The following is a 6,000-nucleotide window of genomic DNA, read 5'->3' as shown; positions in this document are numbered from 1 at the left end:
CCAAATAGGACAAAATCTGCACTCCTGAAGTCCAGGGACAATACTCAGCTACTTGCTTTCACTCACTCACCTCAGAGTCTTGAGCTCCACTATTTCATGCTCATTATAGTCATCAGAGAAATAAACAGCTTTGACCTAACTGTAGTGTTATAGTGGGAAAAACCCAAGGCTTCTTCAACAGCTATTCCCTTAAATTAAGACATGGGGAAGAAACTTCTTGAACTGACAGGTTCAAAAGCCCATATGTGTGAGGAAAGTTATATTGAAATTTGATACATTTTTCAAAATTTGTTCAATAATTCTGTGTTTATGAGTTAAGATTAAGTTCACAAGTTTAGAAATCGGTGATATACAGGTTGTTATCCAGGGTGATTAAATAATTTTTGACATGGAAAACTTAATTAACTTAAGAGCTAAATAGGTCATAATCATGTCCATGTCATCATGAACAAAACCACCACGATTAAAGTAACTAACTGGTGGCTGGCTGAATATTTAATGAATGAAGCTGTGTTGCCATTAGAGAGGAAAGGGTTGTGATGAAGAGAGAAGTGAAAGAAATATTATACTGTACCAGCTTCTCTTTCCTATACAATCTTAATGAAATTAAATGTTACCACAAAAAAAAAAAAAAAAAAAGCAATATACATTATATAATGTAGCTGAAAAAAAAAAATGAAAAAACAAAAAAACAACCCAAGAATCATTCTAAAGAAACAGATGTAATAAATCTTTCTGGAACATTTTTAAGTTCTTTTTTTAATTATTATTAAAAAGGACAGGGATTATTTCAGGTATAACTAGTAAAAGATTAGGTGATAGAGAATGAATGATAACATGTTTGAAACAAATCATGAGATGCATTGAACACCAATCTGTAAAACATGGCATAACATAAGTGGCACAAATAGTTTGATTTTTTATAATGAAAATCTGTTCAAATACCACTCAGAAGTTTTTGTTATTTTTATTGGTGAACTAGGATCTTTAGCACAGTCATAAACAGATATACTTGTGAAGCTTCTGCTAATATCCTCAGATTTTTTAAAATTTTTTCTGTATTTTAGTCTTCTTCCCTAGATGCCATTGACACAATAAATGGTGAGATTAACAAAATGAGCATGAGTGAGCAACTGACTAAATATTACAGTAATTAGATGCTTGGTAATACGTATGGAATTTTTCATTTGAATTTTATTGGTCTTTATTACGGACATTAAATTTGTGCTCAGAGAGGAAATAAATGCAACGAGTTTATGCGCAAACATAATGTGAAGTAACCATTACAAAAATCCATAGCTACAAACAAGAAATTATAGGAGGCCATTGACAAAAAACAGTATTCTGTAATGGAGTTATAGTTCACACATAAACTGAGCTTAGCGTTGTCACATTGTCCTGGTGTTTGCTTATCCGCATGACAGACAAATTTGAAATTCTTTCTTTCAGTCTTCTTTCTTCTACACTAAGAAAACCTTGTTCTTACAATTTGCATGGCTAGGTCACTTTTATAAAAGTTTTATCATTCCTATTACTGCGCTTTGTCTTCTGTCTAGTTTGTCTTAATGCTTCTTTTAGTGTTCTGGTGGAAAATAAGTACCCTGTTCCCACTGTGATTACAGTATCACATGGTAGGACTGAGTAATAAATTTGTGTGTGCTATATGGCAGTGTTGTTAAAAGTAGCCCAGAATTACATTTCACTTTCTACAAAAGCATCACCAACTTGTGATTCTTTTTAAAAAATCTTTCAACTTTAGTGTTAATGACTGACAGATACTTCTCATTTTATATGTTTGATGTTTCCAACATGAGTGTGATTATGTACTTTGTCTTTATAGTATGTAATAGTCTCTGTTTCAGACTGTTTCTCTGATTTATGAAAATCATTCTGTCTTCTCAAGTGTTTGGAAAACCTCTTAGTTCTGCATTATCTGCATAACTTATACTTCTATTCTTAGTGTCATTATCTCAATCTTTCATGAAAATACCAAATATTGCTTGACCAAGTACAGATTTCTGAAATCCATGGTATTTATATTGCAATTTTACAGCAAAATATTAATAACAGGTCTTTGTGCAGGTCTGAGGTTTCTTTTTGTTTTCTTTTAAGGATGGGCAAATGCCTTTATTGAGGCAATAGTTTAAAGCAAAGACTACACCTATTTAAAGAAAGCACAGATTTACCTTCACCTTTGCTATTGCTCTGGAGAGAAAATGTTAAAATTATTGTTAGGAAAATGGAATTTCTTTCTGTAAGGCAAAATTTCCTACATAGACAAAACAGGAAAAGTCTTAATGATATAGTAATGCCAGTGTCTCAGAATGATTCTCTTATAAACACTGGATTATGCTGTAATGAAAAGAAAGCATTTCCCACTTTCTATAAGAATTAGATATTCCATATAATGTGCTAAAAAGATTTATCTTAAATTTGTGATTCCATAACTCATCACAATGTTACAGCTTATAAATTTGCACTGAGAAAAGAGAGCAACAGGTAATGGAATATATGCAGAACATGATAGGCAGAAAATTAACCTTATTCTACTATTAAGTTGGTCACAATCAATAGCTTTCACAAATACCATAAAGTGTCCCTAACTTCTATCTTCATGTCCTAAAAATTAACATCTAGTATAAATTATTTTTTTATTATTATTATTGTGGGGCACCTTCTCCTTGGAATTACTGTTAAGGTCACACATAATAAAAATATGTCTTTAAAGTACGAAATGAGTGTGACAAAGAATTCAGAAGCCAGAAGGTAATGGTTCCAGATAAGCCTACATTTCAAATATATTTGACATAGCAGCAAATTGTCTGCATAGTTCAGAAACTGCAAGTGCTGGGGAAGTATTTCATACTGCAAATTCATGGCCTTTTTGCTTGTTGAAATATAATTAATGACAATCCTATAGATCAGATACACATTGTTAAATTTCACAAAGAAGCTAATAGTTTCTTCATTTATGAAAATAGGTTGCTTTAAAATGCACAGCCTGAACCTCATTTTACATCCACAGGCTCTCAGGATCCATTCTCTTTCACACAACTTTAGACATTCTTTCAATGAAAGACACCAGGACTACATCAATTAAAGAGTAATTTAAATATATATGCACACAATAGAGAGACAAAAGGAGAGACAAAATCAACTGTGAACAGAATGGAGTCTTTTCATCAATACAATACAATACATTATTTCTTACAGGATAAAATTCACTTTACCCTAAAAGCCCAAGTAATCATTTTGTGAGAGAAAATGTGTGAATGGGATGAAAAGATAAAAAGCAGGCACTCGTCAAAGTAAGCTAGGGTAGGGGGCTGTAGCGGAACTTCCCTGTGATGCCTATAGCATCTAATCCAACATAGGAATTAGGGCATCATTCATACTACGGCATTTAGAGAATTTGTTGCACTTTCCCAGGTTTTATTGCATGGGTTTTAGGCCAGTCTGCTCAGACCACCTAGGCTGCTTTTCTTCCTGACTTATGATTGATACATCATAACATATCCCTCCTGTCCTGGGCTCCCTACTACTTCTTTGTGCCATGATTACAAGACCATATTACAAGGGTTTTCCATTTTTGTAAGTTAATGCTTCTTTTTATCCAGTTATACAACTAGAGGTTCAGTGTAAGTGGTTTTGAGACTTCCCAAGCTATTTATTCAATTGAAAGACCCTCTCCTTTAACAAACGACGATTCTGATTATATATATTTATATATACATATATGTGTATGTATACTCTCTATATACTTCATGTTAGAAGATGGCATTGGTAAACATGCTAATTTACAAGCCAGACTTTGCCTTGGAGATCTGAAAGGAAAGTCTAATTTTCTACCATTACACTTTGACGTGGCTTTGTCAAATAAGTGGAAATATCACTTGCAATTTTCCAGCCAAATGCAGAGTTCTCATGTTTTACCTGTTCATTTCCAAAATTAATGTAAATTGTGAACAATCACAGAAATTTGTTGGTTTTGGTTTTCTTTGTTTTGTCTTGTTTTTCTGTTGGTCCTTATAGTGTTTGCTATATGTATCTAAGGATACTGAGGATATATATATCTGGGGATATAAGTATCTGAGGATACTGAGGATGTGTAATAGTCACAATTACATTTGAAAGTAAACTGAAAGTTGTTTTCTCATAATCTCAGAATAATTTTGATCAATGGTGGGATGCACATTACATGTGATCAAAAGCAATAAAAAAGATGGAGGGCTGATGATTTATTTTGGTGACTATTAAGTTTTCATTTGTTTTTGGTTCAGAGTTCTTCTTCCTCCCTATCTCCCAAGCCATGCTTGCTAAAAAATAAATAAATAAATACATAAATAAAATAAAATAAACTTTTGACCTATATGAATAACAGTATAAACTATATATAAACTATGAAGTTATAGACAAAAACTCTCCAATGTGTTCCATATGTTTCATCTCTGTACACTTACTCGATTTCTTGTTCTGGTACAAATGAGAGCTATTAAAAACTCATAGTAATGTCCTTTCTAAGGAAAAATGATATTGAATAAATTTAACTTCTGTTGGTTTGATTTCAAAAGGTTTCGATTTAAGAAGGAGCTTCTGTTCTCCCCACCTCCCCACCCTCTGCACCTTCTAAGATTTCTAAGTGCTGTGAAATGAGTATAAAAGGAATTGGCATAAAGCTGGCAGGAAATATGACAGGCAAAGGAAGAACATAATGGCAGGAGCAGAACATGGAGAACATGGAGAGAACATGGAGAACACAGAGCCAAACAATAACTGGAACATGAAGTTGCCTGTATTGTATGAGCAGACATTTTCTTATTAAATAACCAAAGATCCTACATTAAACTGTGGTTTTCTCATGATACACAGGTCTAGCAAGCTTGTAGTTTCTTATCTGAGTGCCTTCTGAGAAACATACTGATTTGGTGGATGCCATTGGTAGTCCTCTACCAGCTATTATGTTAAGAGATGTTGCTGCAGCAGTGCTGTCCATGACTTTGAGGCAGATGAAATTACTTCAGTAATTCCTATGCCCGTCTATTTCCAAAATCCTTATGTAGCAGAACATGAGTCTGTTGAAAGTACTTCCTTCAAAATCTACTGCACTTTAAGAGGCATATGATGTGCAACTGATGTGAACATATGAATAGCTATACCTTACTCATGTGCATCCATATTTATTTCAGATGTTAGGACTTCTGTACCTTTAACCCATGATTTTGTGTCATTTAATGTACCATACTGTCTTTCTCATCACCAAATCTAATATTTACTTTTGTTGATTTGTTTACTTGCTTGTTTATTTGTTTTTTCTGAAATTGGAAGGATGTATAGGACAAACTGTTTCTATTCCAAACATACAGAAAATAACTTAATCTCAATGGTCTGCATTATGACAATGTTAATGTAGTTACATTTGATCTAGTGAACTAAATTGAGAAGTTGAAATTTGACCTTAATCATTCCGGACAGTAGCTAATATTGAGAAGAGTAGTTCAGAGGTTTAGGAAAACTCCTTCTCGGAGTTCAACACAGGAAATTTTCTTATCTGATATCCCTCAATGGACTGTTTTCATTGCCTTTGTACAGGCAGCTGTCAGCATCCAAAAGACATTTGACAGTCTAATTTGGAGGTATAAATGCTGCTATCATGTGACTAATTTTCTTCACCTACTGATTCTGTCTGACATGGAACACTTCAGAAAGTCACAGTGCATGCAAATAACATGATAGAACAGAAGAACTTACAGTATTGTATTGTACATCTCAGAAAAATGTAGAGCTGTTAGAGCGGGACTAGAGGAGGGCCATGAAGATGACCAGAGGGCTGGAGAACCTATCCTATGAACAAAGTGAGAGAGAGATGGGGATGTTGAAAAAAAAACATAAAGGACAACACAGACATTGGTCAGAGCCAACATGGGTTCACTAGGGGAAGGTCATGTCTAACAAACTTAATATCCTTCTACGACAAGATCACCCAGCTAGTTGACCAAAGGA

This window comes from Anser cygnoides, chromosome 4, assembly GCF_040182565.1.
Source record: "Anser cygnoides isolate HZ-2024a breed goose chromosome 4, Taihu_goose_T2T_genome, whole genome shotgun sequence".
In the NCBI taxonomy this organism is placed as follows: Eukaryota; Metazoa; Chordata; class Aves; order Anseriformes; family Anatidae; genus Anser; species Anser cygnoides.
The sequence above is the reverse complement of the archived record's forward strand: the minus strand, read 5'-3'. Positions refer to the sequence as shown.